The sequence below is a fragment of the Bubalus bubalis genome, chromosome 16, assembly GCF_019923935.1.
Source record: "Bubalus bubalis isolate 160015118507 breed Murrah chromosome 16, NDDB_SH_1, whole genome shotgun sequence".
NCBI lineage: Eukaryota > Metazoa > Chordata > Mammalia > Artiodactyla > Bovidae > Bubalus > Bubalus bubalis.
This window is the reverse complement of record NC_059172.1, coordinates 12,968,176-12,993,664: the sequence shown is the minus strand read 5'-3', so window position 1 is coordinate 12,993,664 and position 25,489 is coordinate 12,968,176. Positions and strand designations below refer to the sequence as shown.

The 25,489-nt window shown below is 41.3% G+C and overlaps 2 long non-coding RNA genes across 2 annotated transcripts in view; both read right to left on the bottom strand.

The window, feature by feature from the left end:
- LOC123327555 overlaps positions 1-25,489 on the bottom strand; it is a 1,360,034-nt gene that overhangs the window by 1,131,266 nt on the left and 203,279 nt on the right. The gene's annotated exons all lie outside the window — the stretch shown is intronic.
- The window catches only part of LOC123329714, a 35,945-nt gene continuing 11,241 nt past the window's right edge, over positions 786-25,489 (bottom strand). Inside the window, exon 2 of the long non-coding RNA XR_006545248.2 lies at positions 786-1,137. This is a non-coding gene — a long non-coding RNA (uncharacterized LOC123329714). The remainder of the gene's footprint in view (positions 1,138-25,489) is intronic.

The window sequence follows — 25,489 nt, the reverse complement described above, 5'->3', positions numbered from 1 at the left end:
CAGAACATCTGATTTTTTATTTATTTCACATATTTGTTTTTATTTTTACTTAGGGAAATGCTAAACCCACTTTGGCAAAAATATGATGTGCTCATGAAGGTTGCTGTGAGAATGTAAAAGGTAATTCGGTGCTAGATTGAACAGAGGCTGACGTGCCAACCTAAAAATTCCGTATTTCTATTTAGTAGGTCATAGAAAGCTATAGAGGAATTTTCATTCAAATGCCTCAATGTGGTTGGCAGTCCTTGAAAATAGTCTTGCTGCCTTTTCCTTTTTTTTTTTTTTGTCAACCATTCTGAAATAGCAGTGAAATAATTTCAAGTTTGCTTCCATATTCTAGTCCTGGCACCAATCTTATTTCCCCAGAAGGCGTTTCTATTACTGCAAGTGCCATTCAGGCACTGACGACCACACATTCCCTCATTATACATTGCATAACGCAAGAGGAAAGACCAATAACATCATGGGCTCTACTTATAGTGAGCCAACAGCATTTGGGGCAGGGCTGGCTTTCTGCTACATGCATATGTATCATATATCGTGGATAAGACCGCTAAAGATGAATTGATGAGGCAAGCATACAAGCAACTATGTATACCAAGCGTTAAGCATCCCCATAAGAAGGCAACACCTTAACATTTCTTTTTTTTTCCTTTTGCTTAATTGACTCTGTAGAATAACCCATGTTGTCTCTGGTAAATAACTGTCATATCAAACACTTAACTCACACTCTCTTCTGGGTGCCTGCCTTTGACTAGGGTCTCCAGAAACACACGAGACACAGATTTGTATGAATGTTTACTGACGAGTACTCTTGATCAATACCCATGCTGGGAATGCAAACAAGATTGGGCAAAGGGAGGAGTTAAATAGTACAGTGATTACAACAAAGGCCCTTCTAATCCCTTGGGGAATTTTGGAGCCAAAGCAGCCTTTCAGTGATGCCCCAAATCTGCTGGGGGAGGAGCAGATCATTATAGTCTCCCAGCAACTAGTCAGAGAAAGATGGCTGATCTGTGGGAATGTGGTATAAACTGTGGCCACGAAGCTTTCTTCGGGGGAGGGACTTCAGGAGGCTCCCAGTGGCGCAGCCACAGCATTTGTCTCAGTGAAGTAAAGCCGTATCAGTTTTCTCATCTGCGAAATGGAGGTAATAACCCATCTGAGCCTTACAGCAGGTAGAGTGGTTTATGATTTTTGAGGGTTGCTTGCATGCTCAGTTGCTCAGTCACGTCCAGTTCTTTGTGACCCCATGGATTGTATGTAGCCCACCAGGCTCTTCTGTCCATGGGATTTTCCAGGCAAGAATACTGGAGGGGGTTGCCAAGTACCCACTAAATAAATGCACTTTGAGTTTGGACTGGGAGTTGTACATGTCTGTATTCATATTCTAAGCATATTGTCTCATATGAAAGCAAATGTTACTGTCATTATTTTTCATGCAGTATATATTGCATATAAGTATCAATAATTGAGAAGCCAGGTTTTTTTTTTTTTTTTTTTTTTTTGTCATACCACATGGCATGTGGGATCTTAGTTCCCCAACCAGGGATCAAACCTGTGTCCCTTGCATTGGAAGTGCAGAGTGTTAACCGCTGGACCACAAGGGAAGTCCTGAGAAACCATTTTAATATCTTCCAGGAAACTGATGTAAAGGGAAGCTGATGCTTTGCCTAATAATTTCCAGATAAGAAGATTCTATTTCTTGTCCTAATTCCTTTGTGCTACAGCCCTTCATATGAAATCTCGAGAGATTTCAACGCAAATAAATTCAGCCAGACTTCTATATGTTTTATTTTTTTGTTGTTTTTGCTTGTTTGCTTAATTATTTGTTTGTTTCCCTACAGGCTGGCTTTTACCTCTGAAGATCTCGGGTCTGTATATTCCCCGTTCTGTAGGAAGGGGGAAAAAAGACTGCATGTTCTATCAAGTCTTTTTAAATTAAAAAGAGCGAGTTTAAAATAGAAAATGTAATTTTAACACATGCAGATATCCCCATGCTGAGGAGACAATTCTATTGTATTTTTCAAACATTAAAAAAAGAGAGAGAGCCAGAGACAGTGAGGAAAATAAAATTAGGCCATATTGGCATGAACACAAGTGGGCCCTTGGCAAAGCTGTAACAGCCGTTCCTGCCAGTGTGCAGCAGAGCAAAAAGGGTCCGCTTTTGCTGATCATCACGTATCACGGACACTTCTAAATATGATATTTCAAATCAGAATGAGTAATATGGCAATTTTTCTTTCACAAGGGAGCCAATACAATCTGACACATACCATTAAGTGGAAATTTTGGAGGTATTTTCATTTCTGTTGGATGGAAGCTGGCATATTTATTTTTTGTTTCATCAGTTGTATAATGATTTGGCCTATTTAAGAGAGAAAAAGTGTGTGTGTGTGTGTGTGTGTGTGTGTGTGTGTGTGTGTGTGTGTGTGTATGAGAGAGAGAGAAAGAATGACTCCAGGAGAAAGAAGAGTAGAAAAATTCATAGCTTCGTGCACCCTCCTCTCATATGACCACAGAGCCTGGGGTGACTCTTTCATTTACTTCCTGACTCATTTCCAACAGTGGCAAAGAGATTTCCCAATTCACCTATTTCAAGAAAGTCTGATTTCTAGGCTAACGAAAAATAAGTATAGTCACATGGCTGGTTGTAATAGACTCATGGAACAGTCTAATTTAACAATAAGCATAATGGAGAAAAGACTATTTTACCGAGACTCAGGATCGCCATTGCTGCTAAACAACCTGTCTACCTTGGTTCATCTCTCCACTCACCTATGGAACAATGCATGTGTGGAGACATTCTGTTTCTGTCTGCTCTGTGTAGATGGTGTTCTTTCTGAAACATCCCTCACACATCTTAGTCGTTCCTTTAACCTGGGCTTTGACCCAGTTCTGACAGTGGTGGAGGGGTGTGCATGATCATGTCTAGACAAAAAAGTACGTATTTATTTTACTTCCCTGGTCTATATTATCCAATGGCATTCAGTCCAAGCCTTTCACTAGAATTATTGGGAAAGCGAAGCTCTCTTTTCATCAGGATAGCTGAGCTTCTCAGATAGTTACGAGATGCTGATGGCCATCTTAATATCAGACCACAAACAAGGAAAGATCCTGCCTGAGACTGGAATTGAGAGAGAGGAAAGCAGAGATGAAGACAGACCCAGTGCTATGGCACCAAGTATCTGAATTCAGCTGCATGCAGAGACAATTCCATCCATGTTTTTCATTTGTGTAAGCTACTCAGTTCTATTCTGTGGCTATGGAGGTGCTTTTTTCCTTTCCACTTAAGGTTGAAAAACTCCTGAGGAATTCATCTCACAGTTGACATATATTCATTATTCACTTAAAAATATGCCCAGTTTGGAGGAGCTCCACTTTCAAGCCACCCCTTGCCTCTCTCTGCTGTGTCACTAACTCCCCTACTGGAGAGCAAGAGCCGCTCAACCTGTTGCAGTTTGCAGGCGGAGAATGGGGCTCTGTCCTTTCTCTTCTCATTGGGGCGTTAGCCTGCCACAGGAGAGCGGGTGTTCTCTATCTGGCCATAAGATGAACGTGTGATGAAGCTTCAGTTTTCTCAAACTGTCTTTGATTGGAAGACTGTATAAGTCTGTCTATTTGAGAGTTTAGGGAGGACCACTTGCCTGACAGAATAAACTGCATATTCTAATAAATAAACATCGTCAGGGTGAAGGTGACATTTGCTCCCTACCTATCTTACTTTGTGCTTATCCCTGTGTTGAAGCTGAACTCTGGCAGGCAAGAAGAATGTAATTTATTGGGTCTCCTCACCAAATTCCAAAAAGATGATACATGCAAAGACACTTAGATAAGCAAAGCCACTGCATGGCTAGGGAATACTAAAGTGTTTGCTGTATCTGGAATATAGGATACAAGTGAGAGAGTGAAGAAATTAAGGCTAGACATATAGGCAGGGATCAAGTTACAAAGGACCTTCAGAGACATCAACGGTGTTGGGATTCTACTGTATATGCAATGTGGTGCCACTGAAGAACAAAAATTTGCCATTTGCAGCCACATCTAACTCCTTTCTTACCTTGGAAGCATTCAGTAACTGAGAAATAGTGGAGCTAATCACATAATAATCTCTGTGCCTCATTTTCCTTATTTGTTAAATGAGGTCCTAATAGGGCTACCTCACAAGTGAAGGTAGTTCTGGTGGTAAATAACCCGCCTGCCAATGCAAGAGACATAAGAGATGAGGGTTTGATCCCTGGGTCAAGAAGATCCCATGGAGGAGGGCATGGCAACCCACTCCAGTATTCTTGCCTGGAAAATTCCATGGACAGAGGAGCCTGGTAGGCTACAGTCCATAAGAACACAAAGAATCAGACATGACTGAAATGACTCAGCACGCACACAAGTGAACAGGTGATTGTAAAGATTAAGTTAATGTGTGTAAAACATTTAGAGCACCACCCGGTTGCAATAAGTAGTCTGAATGTTCACTGGAAGGACTGATGCTGAAGCTGAAACTCCAACACTTTGGCCACCTAATGCAAAGAACTGACTCATTGGAAAAGACCCTGATGCTGGGAAAGATTGAAGGCAGGAGGAGAAGGGGATGACAGAGGATGAGATGATTGGATTGCATCACTGACTCAGTGCACTTGAGTCTGAGCAAGCTCTGGGAGTTGGTGATGGACAGGGAAGACTGGTGTGCTGCAGTCCATGGGGTCGCAGAGTCGGACACAACTGAGTAAATGAACTGAACTGACTGAATTGAAGTATTAACTACTGATATTGTTATTTAAAATCATTGTGATGGTAATGCACAGATGCTTTCCTGGGATTAATGAATAATTTCCATTTCCAAAGTTCTCAACCATATTGCTTATATTTTATATTTTATTTGTTACAAATGATAGAAGGATACATTTTATAAAAAAACTGAGGTGCTTTGACATAGACTCATCATTTTTTAAAGAATATAATTACATTTGAGAATGATATTATTTTTTAAAATGCATAGTATTTAGAGAAATTTTTAGTCTTAATACAGGAAGGTAGAATTATATAATAAGCCAGAACATACATAATTAATATAGGGCCTTTTATAGTGTACCCTAAGCATTATAGATTCTAACTATAAAAACCTGTAATTTTCCCATTTTACATTTCATTAATTCAGAGAATGACAGATTGAGGGGGTAGAGCACATAATGGATCTGACATGAATCTAATTGATGTGTTATTATTTGGAGGAATCAGAAGAAATATTATACAAATTATTTTAAATGATTTCTGTTGGCAGTGCATTCTTAGTTAGCAAGCCCCATCTCTGCAACCAACTAGTTCTGTGACCTTGAGAAAGTTACATGTTTTCTTTGGATTTATTAGGAAGTTTGAGACCTTATTGGATCATCAAATCTCCTTCAGGAGTCCATTAAGAAAAGAAAAGAAAAAAAAAAGAAACGGTAATAACAGGTGCTCATTACCAGTCCACTGACAATATCAGATATATTCTGTCTGCAGACCAGGGACAAAAATCACACCAGGTGGCATTTGATCCAGTTGAAACATACACAGGAGCTCAGTCCGTGCTCAATGTTGAAAGATTTTAGTAATTCCAAAAGCTTCCAACAAAAACCTCCTACGTCTTTTGAAAGCTGATCTCTCCTTAATTTTATCTTTACTGAGCGTATGTATGAATAATGAATCTCAGAGATTATTCCTTAACCTTGAACTGAGCATCCTGCCTTTGGCAGTCTACATGGACACATATGGATACAGTACCTTGTAAACACCTACAACTACTTGGCAACCCTGGTGGAAGGGTTGAAACACAGAGCCTGGGACTTAACAGGATCTCCTTAAATGCATGTTTAAAGGGTGAATACCTCTAGACATGGCATGATACAGAGACAAGGAAGATCACAGGATTTTAAGCTATTCCAGCCTCAGATCAAATAACCAGCTCAAACTAATCTAAGTAGACTGTTTTGGGAAAATTGGTTCCACGCTCTGGGGCTGTGGGCTCAAGATGGGAATGATAATATCCGCTTTTGGATACGTTGTGAAAATAAGAGATAACATGTTCTTGCGGATGTAGGTATGCCTGTACAAACTTTATTTATGCCATATAATAGCCAAGATCCTAAATTCTAACTTTCAAAAACCAATTCTAGTTAGCTTAAGCAAAGAGGATAGCCTTAGAATTCAGGGGTTTGAAACTCGGTTTTAAATAAAAACAGATACTGGGGATAAACATCAAAGCTTTACTTTTGATCTGTTTGCCCTTTTCTGAACTTGATTCACATTCCTTTCCCTTTTTCTAGAGAGTCACAATTCTGGAGTTGGCATGTTACTCTTCTAGTTACCAACAGAGACTTATTAACAGTCTTAACTTCATTTACAAAGTCATGGGAGCAAAAATCAAAATGCTCCCATTTCAGTAAGATGTCCACACTGGCTCAATTTTCAGTGACCAGAAGACAGGCTCCTGGGCTTCTGTTTTATAAAGTGACTGCTGAGGAGACTGTAGATGTGGCGGGGATGGCTTTTCCAGACAGAGAGTCATTGCTTCTAGTCAATCTCTAAGTTTTTCTCCAAAAGGTATACAAGACAGAAATAAGGTATGTAAAACACCTCATGCAAAGCCGGGAAAACACCAAGCATTAGATCAGAGGTTATAAAAATTATGAAGATGAAATATAAAGATAGCCTAGCATGGGGCAGGGGGAAAAGGAAAGTACAATCTGTTTGTAGGACTTAACCTTAAAAATGCATTCCAATATATATTGCTGCTGCTGCTGCTGCTAAGTCGCTTCAGTCGTGTCTGACTCTGTGGGACCCCATAGACGGCAGCCCATCAGGCTCCCCGTCCCTGGGATTCTTCAGGCAAGAACACTGGAGTGGGTTGCCATTTCCTTCTCCAATGCGTGAAAGTGAAAAGTGAAAGTGAAGTTGCTCAGTCATGTCCAACTCTTCCCGACCCCATGGACTGCAGCCCACCAGGCTCCTCTGTCCATGGGATTTTCCAGGCAAGAGTACTGGAGTGGGGTGCCATTGCCTTCTCCACCAATATACATTAGGTGTAGACAAATACTATTTGATTACACTTATATGAAGGACATAGAATAATCAAATTCTATGATCAGAAAGCACACTGGTCGATGGCAGGGGCCAGGGGGTTGGGGTGGGAGGGGGGAGGGGGAATGAAGAGTTCGTACTTAATGGGGACAGAGTTTCAGTTCAGGAAGGTGAAAAATTCAGCAGATGGATGATGGTGAGAGCTGCACAATGTGAATGTACTTAGTGCCACTGAACTGTGCAGTTAAATATGGTTAAAATAGAATGTTTATATTATGTGACTTTTATCACAACGAAAATATATTTTTTTAAGTAAAAAAAAATGATAACCTACATCTACACCTTCACTGAATCAGCTTTCACTGAGCTCCATATTACAATTTAAATGTTAGCCTTGTACTGGAAAGAACAAAATGACTCTGGCCCCAGCCATTGGGAGGCTAATTAACACAAAGAAGAGGAGGACCTTCTTGTTCCTGTCCCCTTAACTCCCCCAAACTTAGCCCTTTACAAAAAGATTTCTCTCTCCAAGAAATGGTAATTCTGATACATTTTGCAACTCAAAAGAGATGGTCTTTCTTTGTAATTCACAAAGCAAATTAAACTCATCTTTCGAAGCAAGTAACCATCCTGATTTGAAGCAATTCCATGCTCATGGTTCTTTTCATAAACTTATTTCAAAATGCTTTTCAAAGGGGCATTAGTGTTTTGCGTTTACATCCCACAACTGGGAAAATTGAATCAAAGAGGGACTCAAAAGTTGCCCTAACTGACAAGACAAAGAGACTGGGTTAGCTGATACTGTATTCCCTTCTTGACCTAAAAAGGACTCTCATGCTACGTCCAAAATAACTGGAAATTTCCATGTAGTGACTGAACTGAACTAGCCATAAAGTAAAAACCAAGCACACTTTATAATTTTAACAAGTTGTCACACATAAAATACAAATACCCAAGATGAAAGGGGAAAATCCCTCATCTTAAAGTCTCATAAATACTGATTTCTGGACTGGCTTCATTATCTTCTAAGCGTATGACCTTGTATAAGCCTCTTCACCCTCCGTTGTCCTCAGTTTTCTCATATGAAGAAAGAAGAACTTTAAACATTCTACTATTCCTTTGAATTCTAAATCAGACATTGTAATTACCCTGGCTATAGAATGATTTTGTGGGTATAAACTTCTAGGTTTTTTGGGATAAATTATATATATGTATTGTGGAGAATTCAGAAAGCACAGGTATATGAACATAATATGATTAAAAAAAAAACCCAAAACACATCAAATTCTATTTGCCAGAGTCTCCCACATCCAATATTATTATCTTGAATTTTATTCTTTAGTCTATTTCTCTGCATGCATATATAATTTGCTTTGCAAAAAGGGATTTCATAATGCATATAAAGCTTTGCACACATTGTGTATTTATAACGTAAGCATGTTGGGAATGTATGTCATATTTACTGCCAGTCGGCACCTTCTCAACATCATAACTATAGTTGAGGCAATCCCCACATCACGAGTCCTACCAGTCCAAGCCAAGGTAGAAGTCACCTCAATTTTCCAGCCTAGGTCATGTCCTAGGTGTTCCAGGCTGCATCAACAACCCGTACCTACAGCATCAGGCTTCTCAGATGGTAAAGAATCTGCCTGCAATGTGAGAGACCAGGGTTCGATCCCTGGGTCAGGAAGATCCCCTGGAGAAGGGCATGGCTACCCACTCCAGTCTTCTTGCCTGGAGAATTCCATGGACACAGGAGCCTGGCGGGCTACAGTCCATGGGGTCACAGACATGACTGAGTGACTAACACTTTCGCAGCTTCAGGCTTCCATTGCGAATAAGATGGCATAAGGAAAGAGACTCCACAGGGAAATCATTTTTGGCACAGTCTGACCTAGAGGCATGGTGCTTTCAGAAGCTCCCACCGGTGGTGGCTCAGGGCTAGCAAAATTGCAGAAAGGCCTCTTGAGAGCTCTGAGGAGATGCGGCTCTTTCTGTTTTAGCACAGGTAGAATTCAGTCAGAGGCTAAGTGACAGATAAGAAGTGATTTATTAGAATAGGACCCTTGTGAGGCTTACACATGGGTGGGCAAGAAGATGCCAGGTGAAGACCTTAGTTGGCTACAGTTTTATAATCAAAGGAAAAGTGAGGAGGAGGAGGAACCCACCTTCCTTCTCTTTCTTGAGTAGATATCAAGCTTCCATCATCAGTTCCTCCTCCATGTCAGGTGGGGGAGTTTTGTTGTCCCAGTCGTCGCACAAAAGAAATAAGCATAAAGGTGGTAACATATGTTAAAAATAGTAACTCATCTCGGGTTTTAGTATAACATCATCTTTTCCTTATATTTTTGCTTTATTGCATGCAGAGAACTGTGTCCTACCCTGGAGAAGGAAATGGCAATCCATTCCAGTATTCTTGCCTGGGAAATGGCATGGACAGAGGAGCCTGGTGGGCTACAGTCCATGGGGTCTCAAAGAGTCACACACAATGGAGCATCTGAGCATATTCTTATGAATAGCAATATGTTTTAATGAGTAAGTAATGTTTCTTGCTGTAAAATCTTTTAGTTGTTTTGGGTTGGGATAATCTAAGAAACATAAATTCTCAACATTAATAACTCAGGATTGGCTGGAAAATAAGAGTCTGAATTGTCGCTCTTCAACTCTGCTGCTGCTACTGCTAAGTCACTTCAGTCATGTCCGACTCTGTGCGACCCCATAGATGGCAGCCCACCAGGCTCCCCCGTCCCTGGGATTCTCCAGGCAAGAACACTGGAGTGGGTTGCCATTTCCTTCTCCAATGCATGAAGTGAACAGTGAAAGTGAAGTTGCTCTGTTGTGTCTGACTCTTAGTGACCCATGGACTGCAGCCCACCAGGCTCCTCCATCCATGTTATTTTCCAGGCAAGAGTACTGGAGTGGGGTGCCATTACCTTCAACTCTGGGGACCCCTGAATTATACAACCTAAGATGAAAATATACAAACTGCAGCTGACATCCAAATGCTTGGCTGCTCTCATCTTCAGTTATTTGCTCCTCTTTTCTCTTCATGCCAACTGGGCTTCCCCTCCCATGTTCCTTTCATTCTGTTTGCTAATCTTTTCCAACCGCAGGAAGCCCTGAGACGCGTGAGACTGCCCTCAGCACTGGGTCTTTCAGCCAGTTGATCCTGGCTGACTGTGACCCTCCCCGTCACAGCACGCTGTCCTCTGGCTGCCTTGTATTGACCAACAAAAACCTCTGTTTTCATGTTGCATTTTAACAGGAAATCTTTTGCCAAGTCATGACACTTCTGGCTGGGTGTAAGATTGTACCGATAACTTCAAACACTGCCTTTCAAACGCACAGCAAACTGGTACTCAACCCACGCCACGTTTGAAAATCAAAATGGCATTTCCCTACCTTTAAAAAAATATGCTTTTATTTATTTTTTGAAGATAGGGGTAAAATGAGTTCAAATCAATACAGCCTCTAATAGAAGTGAGACTTCTAGCCTCAGGCTTTTTCTATAATCAAAGGTTCTCACATCCCCAGGGTTCTACTTTAAACATCTGATTGATTATCTCAGGAATTATAATGACCTCAGATTTTAGTCTCAGCAATCATTTGTGGCACCATTTAATTATTTATTTTGTAGTTGTGACATGTAGAACTGGCACTAGAAGAATAGGATTGAATAAAATAACAGAAGGAAATCCCCATCTCAAAAGCAAGCTGTTGAAAAAAACTCTCAAAGGTTCTGATAACTCCCATCTTTTTACAGAACTTTACAGATATGACTGTCTCATCTAGAGCTGAGAGAAGTGGTAAACTCTGTGTGTCCACTAAAAATAAAATTTAAAAATGCACTCTCTAGTTTATATTGTTACGTGAATTTCTTGGAGAAGCCAGAAGAGGGCAGAAGATGCTGTGTGTAGAACTACATTTGCATTTAAAAAGTTCCTTTAAACAAAGATCCCAAAATCTATTCAAAAGAATGTGAAGACATTCTGGGGTAACCAGCTTGAAGAGGGCCCATCTTGGTGAGAATGAGGCACTTTACACAAAAGGGTGGTTGTGTTTTATTTTCACTTCAGCCAGACCTCCTGAATTCTTTCCTTCTGAACATCCTAGTTTAAATGAAAAGAATAAGAACTCAACATGAAAAATAAGTCAGTCACTATACCTGCTACTTTACACTGGTAATTTGCTCAAGTCTACACAGTAGAGAGTCCACTATTGATTCCATTTTATAGATGCAGAAACTGAGGCTTGGAGAGATTAAGGTCATGGGCACAAAGTCAGGTAAATTGTGTCTGACTGTTTCTGTGACTCCACGGACTGTAGCCCATCACATTCCTCCGTCCATGGAATTCTTCAGGCAAGAATACTGGAGTGGATTACCATTTCGTTCTCCAGGGGATCTTCTAGACCTAGGAATCAAACCTGAGTCTCCCTTGATTTTAAATATAAGGAATTAAACTCTGTGATGGTCTGAATGTTTGTGTTCCTTGTAAAATTCATGCATTGAAATCCTAACCCCTTACTATGGTACCAGGAGGTGGGATCTTTGGTGGTGATTAGTCTTTGAGAGTAGAATTCTCATGAATGGGATTAGTGATCTTGTAAAAGACAGGGAGCTTCTTTGCCCCTTCTATCATGTGAGAAGGTGCTGGCTTGGAAGCAGGGAGAAGGCTCTCACTGAACCAAGCTGGCACCCTCATCTCAGATGTCTAGGCTCCACAACTGTCAGAAATATGTTACCAGTTTTGATAAGCTACCCAGTCTGTGGAATTTTGTCCTGACAACCCAAAAAGACTAAGACATCTTTCTACATAATGATAACCACATGGTCATCCCAACACTACCAGTAAAAATGATCTACAAGAAACTCTGGAAAATTCTTAGAGAGATGGGAATACCAGACCACCTGATCTGCCTCCTGAGAAATCTGTACGCAGGTCAAGAAGCAATAGTTAGAACTGGACATGGAACAACAGACTGGTCCCAAATAGGGAAAGGAATATGTCAAGGCTGTATACAGTCACCCTGCTTATTTAACTTATATGCAGAGTACATCATGAGAAATGCTGGCCTGGAAGAAGCACAAACTGGAATCAAGATTTCCAGGAGAAATATCAATAACCTCAGATATGCAGATGACACCACCCTTATGGCAGAAAGTGAAGAGGAAGCCTCTTGATGAAAGTGAAAGAGGAGAGTGAAAAAGTTGGCCTAAAACTCAACATTCAGAAAACTAAGGTCATCTGGTCCCATCCCTTCATGGCAAATAGATGCGGAAACAGTGTCAGACTTTATTTTTCTGGGCTCCAAAAGCACTGCAGATGGTGACTGCAGCCATGAAATTAAAAGGCGCTTGCACCTTGGAAGAAAAGCTATGACCAACCTAGACACCATATTAAAAAGCAGAGACATTACTTTGCCAACACAGGTCTGTCTAGTCAAAGCTATGGTTTTTTTCCAGTAGTCATGGGTGGATGTGAGAGTTGGACTATAAAGAAAGCTGAGAGCCAAAGAATTGATGCTTTTGAACTGAGGGATTGGAGAAGACTCTAGAAAGTCCCTTGGACTGCAAGGAGATTCAACCAGTCCATCCTAAAGGAAATCTGTTCTGAATATTCATTGGAAGGACTGACGTTGAAGCTGAAACTCCAGTACTTTGGCCACCTGATGTACAGAACTGGCTCATTGGAAAAGACCCTGATGCTGGGAAAGATTGAAGGCAGGAGGAGAAGGGGACAACAGAGGGTGAGATGGTTGGATGGCATCACCGACACGATGGACATGAGTCTGTGTAAACTCCGCGAGTTGGTGATGGACAGGGAGGCCTGGCGTGCTGCAGTCCATGGGGTCGCAAAGAGTCAGACACAACTGAGCAACTGAAATGAACTGACTGAACTTTCAGGGCTTCAATCTTAGACCTACAAGTAAATTAATCCCCTCTTTTCTAGGTCTGATGTGATTCTTTGGGGAAAAAAAAAATTGTTAAAAAGCAAATAAAAACCCAACTTCAAGTAACCCTGGACACAGAGCCTGTTGTGATCACATGGGACATTTGCTGACTCCCTGGAGAGCTTCATCTTCATCTCAGCAATGCTGTGTTACCACCTTGGAGCTGGCATCACACCATGTCTCTTGTTCTCCCCCTACTTACTTGTCTTGGAAATGACTCTCAGTTAGCACTGAGCCAACTTGCCTGGGCTTGATGTATTAATTCTCAGTTTTTGATGTCATTCATCTCTGGCATATTTGTATTTGATGAAAGGCCAATCTCTATACAGCCAAGGACAAAAAAACTTATCTGATGGTAGAATTTTAGTTGGGGATGGCATGGGGGCCAATATTCTAATCAATGTTGATTTTACTTAAAAAAAAATGGAGGGTATAGTTGCCTTATAATGTTGCATTAGTTTCTGCTGTACAATGAAGCAAGTCAGCCATTTGTTTACATATATCCCCTCTCTTTTGAACCTCCCTCCCCACTTCCCCTTCTGACCTCTCTAGGTCATCACAGATCACCAAGCTGTGCTATACAGCAGCTTCCCACTAGCTATCTCTTTTACACATGGGAGTAGTATTTGTCAATCCCAATCTCCCCATATACCCCCATGCCCTGTGTCCATTCTCGACGTCTACGTGTCCATTCCTGCTCTGCAAATAGGTTCATCTGTACCATTTTTCTATATTCCACATATATGCATTAATATATGATGCTTGCTTTTCTCTTTCTGATCATTTTAAGTCTGGTCCTGATGAAACTATGTGTTCAGATCAGAGCCTTATTTTCACTGTCCTAGGACAGAGAAGAAGATCTTTGCGAGAGGATGTAGGATTGGGACCAAAAGGTGAGAAACCATCTATTTGCTATCAGTTACTTGTAAGAAGATAAAATTTGACTTGGATATCACAGGTTGAACATGAAAAGTCAAGGTTGTTCATGAAACTCTGCCAGATTGGACTCTGCATTTGTGTTCTGTATCCAAAATAGCTCCAGTCATCTTCAGTCAATACCCCGAGACTGCAGCATTACTTTATCTAATGTTCTGTGTGATAAGCATTATAGAAAGACCTGTTGAGTGATCCATAAAGCACTGTGGTTACTCCGAGAGGTCAAACCAGCAATGGTGAGGATGGGACAGAGAGAGTGAAGAGAAGAACAAAGAGAAGTAGTATTAGTAGTGACAGAAGAGGAAGGAGAGAGGACCAGAGACAGAAAGAAGGAGAGAAAGGGGAATAAACAAACAGAAACCCTCCTGGGGGTTCATTGGCACTTTGCTGTTGTTGAGTTGTGTGCAGCTCTTTACGACCCCACGGACTGTAGCCCGCCAGGCTCCTCTGTCCATGGAATTTTCCAGGCAAGAACACTGGAGTGGGGCTGCCATTTCCTTCCCCAGGAGATCATTCTGACTCAGGGATCGAACCCAAATCTTTGTGTCTCTTGCATTGGCAGGTGGATTCTTTATCCGTGAGCCACCAGGGAAGCCCTATATATGGTGAAAGTCAAAGGCACTTAAGTGGGCTATTGATTTCCTTTCATTTTGAACGGTGCTTTTTAAATATTTCACTATAACTATCCATTTAATTAGTTCACCATAAATAGTCATGTTGTTATCATTCATCTTAATTGAGGAAGAGGAGAGAAAGAAGAAACTCTTTGAACAGAGAGGGAGAGAGGGGAGGGAGAATGAGGCAGTGGGAGACAAAGTGGAGGAGGAATAAGAGGCGGAGGAGGAAGGAAAGCATAAAGCAGAAACAGTCCTCTGACATCATGAAATAAAGCAACCCGGGGAGCCTGTTGGGCTGCCATCTATGGGGTCACACAGAGTTGGACACAACTGAAGCGACTTAGCAGCAGCAGCAGACTGGAAGCTGAGCTCATGGGTTTGAGTTTCCTCTTCTTTAAAATGGGGATTGGAATGTATCTACCTCTCACAGTGGCTGAAAAAATTACATGAGAAAACGTATGCAAGACAATTATCAAAAAATCCTTGGAATAACTACTGGCACACACATTAATGAATGGTAGTGACATTACCACTATTCTTATTAGCTCCTATAAACCTTAATAATAGTCAGAACTCTATGGAAATCTACTTCCCTTTGTACCACAATAGAAAAACCAAGTAATTTTGCTGAACTGTAAATGCACCAAATTAAATGCCCAGGCATATGAATTAGCATAAGCAATATCTCTCCACAAAATTGGCACTCAATATCTCTCAGCACATAATCTTTACCATCAAAGGAATGAGCTATCTAAAATAAGCACATTAGTCAGCTACCAGACACAAGCAATGTTAATATCTACAGCGAGCTACAAATTATCCAACAACCACAACACATGTTTTTAGAGGAAAATATCAGAGTACAGAAAATCAGACTTTGGTAGTACAAGGCTCACGATGCAATCAGCTTCCAGGGAGGAAATCAGGAAAAGAATGAGCTTAGCTCTGGGAAAGGAGCTGGAAATGGGGAGACATGTGTTCTTCCTACCTGTGTGTGTGTGCATGCTAAGTCACGTACTTCAGTTGTGTTCGACTCTATGAGACCTCATGGACTGTAGCCTGCCAGGCTCTTCTGTTCATGGGATTAATCAGCAAGAATGCTGGAGTGGGATGCCAAGCCCTTCTCCAGGGGATCTTCCTGACCCAGGGATCAAATCCATATCTCTTAAGTCCCCTGCATTGGCAGGTGGGTTCTTTACCACCAGCACCACTGGGAAGCCCCTTCCTACCTGTAATTATATGTAAAGCGATAAAGATTACTTAATAAGTGTAACATATTTTAAGTCTGATACTTTCTCAGGTCTCATACCCACTTAATAAAAATCTAAAATATCAGCCAACATTTTTCAGGACCAATCGACCATCCTCATCTAGGTCATTATTACCCACTTTCTCCATAACCAGGGTAAAATATTTGCTAGAAAATCTTATAACCTTAGAAAGTTGAAGCTGAGAAATAATACAGAGAACATAGCTTCTAATATTCTCATTTTGAACATGGGAAAACCTGAAGTTAAACAACTTCCACAAAACACTACTTTTGGTAACCAGCCAAATCAGAATTTGAAATTACAACAGGCATTGGGTCCCACAGTAATTCTAGTTCCATTTTTCACTCTTCTGCTCTGTTCACACTGCCCATGGCCCAGTTTTTCTCTTATTTCCTCTTGCCCAAATCTTGCAGCCCAGTCATATCTTAACTTTCTGCAAGCCATTGAACTCTTTCTCCAGTTTCCACCCAAGAGTCCATAAACACTGCCTTAAGTGCACATCTAATCTTGACTTGGGCTGGTGGTAGAGTGATCCCCCCAAAGCACTCAGTATAGAATCGGAATCATTTCACGTGACTTTCAAGGCCTTGTGCATTACATATCTGCTAACTTTACATATGGGCATTACATATCTGCCACCTAACTACATATCTCACCAGCACTCTCCCTTTCCTCTCACCCTCTGGGTTTTCTAACCTACCTGTGGTTCCCCCAGGGTCAGACCACATGCTCCAAACCCCTTCACCTGGGACCTTTCTCCATCTGCCTGGGTACCTCCTCCCCATTAAGCCCAAGTCTTCATTTGCAAGGTCATAAGTCCCTTCTTTCTCACCCAGCATTAGACAGGTTCTTCCTTTGTGCTCCCATGTATTTCTTTCATAATAATAATGACAACTGGATGCAAAAGCCTCTTTGATTCTCTTTCCCTCTCAATTTTCAGCTCCTTGAAGGTGGACACTGTGTCTCATTCATGGTATTCTCAAGGCCTAGCACAAAGCCTGGGACCCAGTGAAAGTTCAATAACCCTCCTTAATTAAATGCCTTAACTCCCAAGCCTGATATATTTTTGGTATTCTACCATATCTCCCTAGCACTTAATTATCTACTATTTGCTTCACATGGATTAGTCATGGCTCATAAATTGTATGAAAAGCAACTTGAGGGCAGAGATAGTGTGTGTTACTCATTATTCTTATCTCCTTTAGGACCAAGTCTATAGGGCACCTTGTTGTGGCTAAAGGAGTTATTTATTTTCATGTTTTACATCTAAGGAACACTTTATATAAAATTGTATGTAGAACAGAATAAAATATTTTTTTAAAAATCCACAGAGAGAGAGACAGGAAGAGAGCTACTTAGCAAGCTGCTCTGGTTTAAACGGGGGTCTGTGGAAGCCCACCTACAAGCCCTGAGGCTGTATCTCTAAAGGTGTCTGTTTCAAAATGTGAGTCATGGTCCATTACTGGTGAGTGACATTAATTTATTGAGAAACAATTTGCATTTACAAAATGCAAAAATAAAAGATTAGCTTTCATCATATGTAGTAAAGACAAGCAGTGTTATGGCAAATGCCTATTCTATTATTATTAACTTATATAAGGATCTTAACTTCTTATCATGTTTGTCAAAGAATTAAATCAGGAGATCTGCTGTACAACACTGTGTCTATGGTTAACAGTGCTTATTATAGACTTAAACCTTTGTAAAGAGGGTAGAATCTCAGGTTAGGTATTCTTACTACAAAAAGAAAAAAAGTTTTATAAACATTTGAAATCCACCGCTTAATCACAGGTGAAAAGACCTGGAGGAGTAATTTGTTCTCAACTTTGGTTCACACCGGGAAGGCCTCCATATTTGATGAAAATACAGAGGCCCAGCCACCCCTGCAGCAGACTGTACGTCATATGGTGTAGGTGGGGCCAGGCATTGCTTTTAAAAAGCGTTTATTGTAATTTAGTGCTGTCCTACTTTCTACTGTACAGCAAAGTGCATCAGCTAAACATAAGCCTTCCTCAGCGATCAATGCAAAGAAATAGAGGAAAACAATAGAATGGGAAAGACGAGATTTCTTCAAGAAAATTAGAGATACCAAGGGAACATTTCAGGCAAAGATGGGCACAAATAAAGGAGAGAAATGGTATGGACCTAACAGAAGCAGAAGATATTAAGAAGAGGTGGCAAGGATACACAGAAGAACCATACAAAAAAGATCTTCACGACCCAGATAACCACGATGGTATGATCACTCCCCTAGAGCCAGACATCCTGGAATACAAAGTCAAGTGGGCCTTAGGAAGCATCACTACGAACAAAGCTAGTGGAGGTGATGGAATTCCAGTTGAGCTATTTCAAATCCTTAAAGATGATGCTGTGAAAGTGCTATACTCAGTATGCCAGCAAATTGGGAAAACTCAGCAGTGGCCACAGGACTGGAAAAGGTCAGTTTTCATTCCAATCCCAAACAAAGGGAATGCCAAAGAATGCTCAAACTACCGTACAAGTGTACTCATCTCACACGCTAGTAAAGTCATGCTCAAAATTCTCCAAGCCAGGCTTCAACAGTATGTGAACCATGAACTTCCAGATGTTCAAGCTGGTTTTAAAAAGGCTGAGGAACCAGAGATCAAATTGCCAACATCCCTTGAATCAATGAAACAGCAAGAGAGTTCCAGAAAAACATCTTCTGATTTATTGACTATGCCAAGCCTTTGACTGTGTGTACTACATCAAACTCTGGAAAATTCTTAAAGAGATGGAAATACCAGACCACCTGACCTGTCTCCTGAAAAATCTATATGCAGGTCAGGAACTGGACATGGAACAACAGACTGGTTCCAAATCATGAAAGGAGTACGTCAAGGCTGTATATTGTCACCCTGCTTATTTAACTTCTATGCAGAGTACATCATGAGAAACACTGGGCTGGAAGAAGCACAAGCTGGAATCAAGATTGCTGGGAGAAATATCAATAACCTCAGATATGCAGATGACACCACCCTTATGACAGAAAGTGAAGAGGAACTCAAAAGCCTCTTGATGAAAGTGAAAGAGGAGAGTGAAAAAGTTGGCTTAAAGCTCAACATTCAGAAAACTAAGATCATGGCATCTGGTCCCATCCCTTCATGGCAAATAGATGGGGAAACAGTGGAAACAGTGACAGACTTTATTTTTCTGGGCTCCAAAAGCACTGCAGATGGTGACTGCAGCCATGAAAGTAAAAGATGCTTACTCCTTGGAAGAAAAGTTATGACCAACCCAGACAGCATATTAAAAAGCAGAGACATTACTTTGCCAACACAGATTTGTCTAGTCAAAGCTATCGTTTTTCCAATAGTCATGGGTGGACGTGAGAGTTGGGCTATAAAGAAAGCTGAGCACCAAAGAATTGATGCTTTTAAACTGTAGTATTGGAGAAGACTCCTGAAAGTCACTTGGACTGTAAGGAGATCCAACCAGTCCATCCTAAAGGAAATCAGTCCTGAATATTCATTGGAAGTACTGATCCTGAAGCTGAAACTCCAATACTTTGGCCACCTGATGCCAAGAACTGACTCCTTTGAAAAGACCCTGATGCTAGGAAAGATTGAAGGCAGGAGGAGAAGGGGACGACAGAGGGTGAGATGCTTGGATGGCATCATCTACTCAATGGACATGAGTTTGAGTAAACTCCAGGAGTTGGTGATGGACAGGGAGGCCCGGCATGCTGCAGTCCATGGGTTCGCAAAGTCGACACAACTGAGGGACTGAACTGAACACATATAATCCCTCTTTTCTGGATTTCCTTCCCATTTAGGTCACCACAGAGCACTGAGTAGAGAGTTTTTGAAGGTCCTCATTAGTTACCTATTTATTGGTGTTTAGTTGCTAAGTCGTGTCAGACTCTTTGCAACCCCACAGACTAACCTGCCAGGCTTCTTTGTCCATGGGATTTTCCAGGCAAGATTATTGGAGTGTGTTGCAATTTTCTCCTCCAGCGGATATTCTGACCCAGGGATCAAACCCAGCTCTCCTGTTTGGCAGACTAATTCTTTAACACTGTGTCACTTGGGAAGCTCTGGATATTTTATACATAGTATCAATAGTATACATATGTCAATCCTAATTTCCCAATTCATCTCATTGCCTCCCTTTCCCCTTCAGTATCTAAACATTTGTTCTCTACATCTGTGCCTCTATTTCTGGTTTGTAAGTTTGTCTACATCATTTTTTTCAGATTCCACATATGTGTTAGGTCCATAAAATCAAAGCCATATTTTATCCAGTAGTCATGTGCAGATGTGAGAGTTGGATCATAAAGAAGGCTGAGTGCCAAAGAATTGATGCTTTCCAAATGTGGTGCTGGAGAAGACTCTTGAGAGTCTTTTGGACAACAAAGAGACCAAACTAGTCAATCCTAAATGAAAGTGAAAGTCACTCAGTCATGTCTGACTCTTTGCAACCCCATGGATTATACAGTCCATGGAATTCTCCAGGTAAGAATACTAGAGTGGGTAGCCTTTCATTTCTCCAGGGGATCTTCCCAACCCAGGGATCAAACCCGGGTCTCCCACATTACAGGCAGATTCTTTACCAGCTGTGCCACAAGGAAGCCCAGCAATACTGGGATGGGTAGCCTATCCCTTTTCCAGTGGATCTTCTTGACCCAGGAATTCAACTAGGGTCTCCTGCATTGTAGGTGGATTCTTTTTATTTATTGCACACATCACCTCAATTTTCTCATCTCTCAGGGTGCTTGAGAGAGGTTCACAAAATACCAAGATCAGACATAAATGAATAAACATAAAACGTAAGCTATAATGTCATGAACAATTTATCACTATTGTAGGAGTTCAGGAGTATTTTTTCATTAGCTGAGAGCTGATTAAGATTTGTGCGTCTTACATTCCAAGCTAAGCACTGTTCTCCTTTTTCCTTCTAAATTAACTACTCGATTAAGGCTTGAAAAACAAGAATCCTCGGGACCTCCCTGGTGGTCCAGTGGTTAAGACTTCACCTTCCAATGCAGGGGATGTGGGTTCGATCTCTGGTCAGGGAACTAAGATTGCACGTGACTTATGGCCAAAAAAACTAAACCATAAAAAACAGAAGTAATATTGCAATAACGTCAATAAAGACTTAAAAAAAAAACAGTCCACATTAAAAAAAAATTAAAAAACAAAACAAAAACAGGGACTGTTTTGCTCTCTGAATAGCCTTTGTGCTCAGCACAGTGCCTGCCATTAAGAAAATGTCTGTAGATTGAATGAACCCACAAAGTAGAATCAAAATTCCTCTAAATGTGGTATATGTAGATGAACTCTGTCTCCATAGACCTTTCTTGGTTTCTCAGCCCAGTGTTCACTCCCTTAGGCTTGTATTCCAGTTACTTTCCTCAGAAGGTACACATATCTTGGAGGCAGCAATTGTAAGATGGATGGGCTCTCAAGTTTTTCACAAGTCTGCAACTTCCCAGCAATTTTTAATGGTTGCAATAGAAATGACATGAAATGGCTTTCTTATTCACAATTGTCCAAGCAGCTCTAAAAATAAACTAAATGTCTCAACTGAATCCTGAGACAAGCAAAGGCATTTACGTGCACACACTTCTCCCAAATACTGGTTAAATCTGGAGATTTCAGCCTGATTTTATTGGTTGTATAAAAAAACATTGAAATAAGCATGCTCTTTAAACAAATAATCAAATCAAGGTCAATTTCCATCCTATGCTCTTACACAGATTATCATGTAAATCATTATTGCAGGAATCATTACTACTGCGGGAATATTTATTTTTAAAAACCTATTAAGTATTTTAGTCCATTTTGCTGACCGTGATGCAATAGTGAGAAAATGCAAAAGTTAAATATCACAGCTTTGACTTATCCTCTTTATAAAAATTTGGTCTATTTGGTCATACTGGTCAGAGAAATTGACAGAGAAAGACTTGTTCATCTGTCAGTGATCTTGAAGAGTTCTGTTGCACTTGCTGCTGCTGCTGCTAAGTCACATCAGTCATGTCCAACTCGGTGCGACCCTATAGACAGCAGCCCACTAGGCTCCTCTGTCCCTGGGATTCACCAGGCAAGAATATTGCAGTGGGTTGTCACTGAAGACCCCATTATTATAGGTATTGCTATCCATTTTGCAACCAAATATACTTTAGCAGCACTTAAGCAACTTTTTAAAGATTCTGCAGCTTAGTTGAGAATCATGATGTCAGGAGAGCAAATGCTGTATATGTATGTGTTTGTGTGGACCTGCCTGTGAGTTCAGTTCAGCTCAGTAGCTCAGTTGTGTCCGACTCTTTGCGACCCCATGAACCACAGCACGCCAGGCCTGCCTGTCCATCACCAACGCCCAGAGTTTACTCAAACACATATCCATTAAGTCGGTGATGCCATCCAACCATCTCATCCTCTGTCGTCCCCTTCTCCTCCTGCCTTCAATCTTTTCCAGGACCAGGGTCTTTTTAAATGAGTCAGTTCTTCACATCAGGTGGCCAAAGCACTGGAGTTTCAGCTTCAGCATCAGTCTTTCTAATGAATATTCAGGACGAACTTCCTTTAGGATGGACTGGTTGGATCTGCTTGTTGTCCAAGCAACTCTCAAGAGTCTTCTCCAACACCACAGTTCAAAAGCATTAATTCTTCAGGGCTCAGCTTTCTTTATAGTCCAACTCTCACATCCATACATTACTACTGGAAAAAAGATATCTTTGACTAGACAGACCTTTGTTGGCAAAGTAATATCTCTGCTTTTTAATATGCTGTCTATGTTGCTCATAACTTTTCTTCCAAGGAGCAAGTGTCTTTTAATTTCATGGCTGCAATCACTATCTGCAGTGATTTTGGAGCCCCCTAAAATAAAGTCTGTCACTGTTTCCCCATCTATTTGCCATGAAGGGATGGGACCAGATGCCATGATCTTAGTTTTCTGAATGTTGAGCTTTAAACCAACTTTTTCACTCTCCACTTTCACTTTCATCAAGAGGCTCTTTAGTTCTTCTTCACTTTCTGCCATAAGGGTAGTGTCATGTGCATATCTGAGGTTATTGATATTTCTCCCGGCAATCTTGATTCCAGCTTGTGCTTCCTCTAGCCCAGCGTTTCTCATGATGTACTCTGCATAGAAGTTAAATAAGCAGAATGACAATATACAGCCTTGACGTACTCCTCTTCCAATTTGGAACCAGTCTGTTGTTCCATGTCCCATTCTAACTGTTGCTTCTTGGCCTGCATACAGATTCCTCAGGCAGCAGGTAAGGTGGTCTGGTACTCCCACCTCTTGAATTCTCCAGTTTGTTGTGATCCACACAGTCTCAGGCTTTAGTGTAGTCAATAAAGCAAAAGTAGATGTTTTTCCTGGAACTCTCTTGCTTTTTCTATCATCCCATAGATGTTGGCAATTTGATCACTGGTTCCTCTGCCTTTTCTAAATCCAGCTTGAACATCTGGAGGTTCATGGTTCATGTACCATTGAAGCCTGGCTTGGAGAATTTTGAGTATGACTTTATTAGCGTGTGAGATGAGTGCACTTGTGTGGTACTTTGAACATTTTTTGGCATTCCCTTTCTTTGGGATTGGAATGAAAACTGACCTTTCCCAGTCCTGTGGCCACTGCTGAGTTTTCCAAATTTGCTGCCATATTGAGTGCAGCACTTTCAGAGCATCATCTTTTAGGATTTGCAATAGCTCAACTGGAATTCCATCACCTCCACTAACTTTGATCTTAGTGATGCTTCCTAAGGCCCACTTGACTTCACATTTCAGGATGTCGGGCTCTAGGTGAGTGATCACACCATCCTGATTATCTGGGTCATGAAGATCTTTTTCATATAGTTCTTCTGTGTATTCTTGTCACCTCTTCTTTATATCTTCTGCTTCAGTTAGGTCCATACCATTCCTGTCCTTTATTGTGCCCATCTTTGCCTGAAATGTTCCCTTGGTATCTCTAATTTCCTTGAAGATATCTATATTTCCTTTTTTATTGTTTTCCTCTATTTATTTGCACTGATCACTGAGGAAGGCTTTCTTAGCTCTCCATGCTCAGTTCAGTTCAGTCACTCAGTTGTGTTTGACTCTTCGCGACCCCATGAATCACAGCACGCCAGGCCTCCCTGTCCATCACCAACTCCCGGAGTTCACTGAGACTCACGCCCATTGAGTCAGTGATGCCATCCAGCCATCTCATCCTCTGACATCCCCTTCTCCTCCTGCCCCCAATCCCTCCCAGCATCAGAGTCTTTTCCAATGAGTCAACTCTTCGCATGAGGTGGCCAAAGTACTGGAGTTTCAGCTTTAGCATCATTCCTTCCAAAGAAATCCCAGGGCTGATCTTCTTCAGAATGGACAGGTTGGATCTCCTTGCAGTCCAAGGGACTCTCAAGAGTCTTCTCCAACACCACAGTTCAAAAGCATCAATTCTTCGGCGCTCAGCTCTCTTCACAGTCCAACTCTCACATCCATACATGACCACTGGAAAAACCATAGCCTGGACTAGATGGAACTTTGTTGGCAAAGTAATGTCTCTGCTTTTCAATATGCTATCTAGGCTGGTCATAACTTTTCTTCCAAGGAGTGTCTTTTAATTTCATGGCTGCAGTCACCATCTGCAGTGATTTTGGAGCCCAAAAAAATAAAGTCTGACACTATTTCCACTGTTTCCTCATCTATTTCCCATGAAGTGATCGGACCAGATGCCATGATTTCCATGCTCAGTAAATCTTTAATTTAATTTTCTGTGATGGGTGAGGCTGTGTTCCCTCCCTGTTATTTGACCTGAGGCCAAACTATGGTGGAGGTAATGAAGATAATGCCTGGAGTATCATATGATAAAGCAGAAGCCAGAGTTATCATGCTTCTAGATAAGGCTGCTGCTTGCCCTCTGCCAACTTCCCATTAAAATACTTATATCAGATCCAGGACCAACTATACAATCTGATGGGATCCAGTAAAAAATGATAATATGGAGCCAGCTGTCCAAATTATATTAATAATTTCAAACTGGTGGCTTTAGAGCATGAAACCAAGAGGCCATTTGTGACTGCATAGATCACACATCCAAAAAGTTGGCCCAGAATGCAGGGCAGATTTAGTGTGGGGCAGTGACAGAGTTTGTAAAAGAGTACAGGGATTTGACTTGACATATTAATCAGATTGCGCTGCATCAGCAAACAACCCTCAAATCTCAATGCCCTTCAAACAATAGTCATTCCTCACTCCCCAGTCAAGGAGCCCGCAAAGGTGTCCTGAGCTTGGGTTCACGTCGGCTCTCTGTGTCTTTTGTTCTGAAACCAAGCCTGAAACAGCAGCAGCTACCCGGGGCATAGTTGCTGGCAAGAGTACAGGTCAGCCACAGAAGTGCATCAAAGCCTCTGTTCAGCCACCTCTGTTCACCTCCTATTGGCACAATAAAACAACATGACCAAGCTTCAGGCTGGTGTGGTGAGGATGAGAAAGCACCTTCCATGGAGGTAGGAAGGAAGAGTATTTGCTGAGCAATCATGTCGTCTGCCATGGTTGAGAGGGTGCTCTCCTGAGCACCTAATTCAAGCAGTATTTGGAGTAGGTTTGCCTCGGCTGCAAAGGCATCAAACAGGTTTGTCTGCACGTTCTTTCTTTATAGGCATCCACCGTGGTGCTGGTGGTGAAGGAGCCACCTGCCAATGCAGGAGATGCA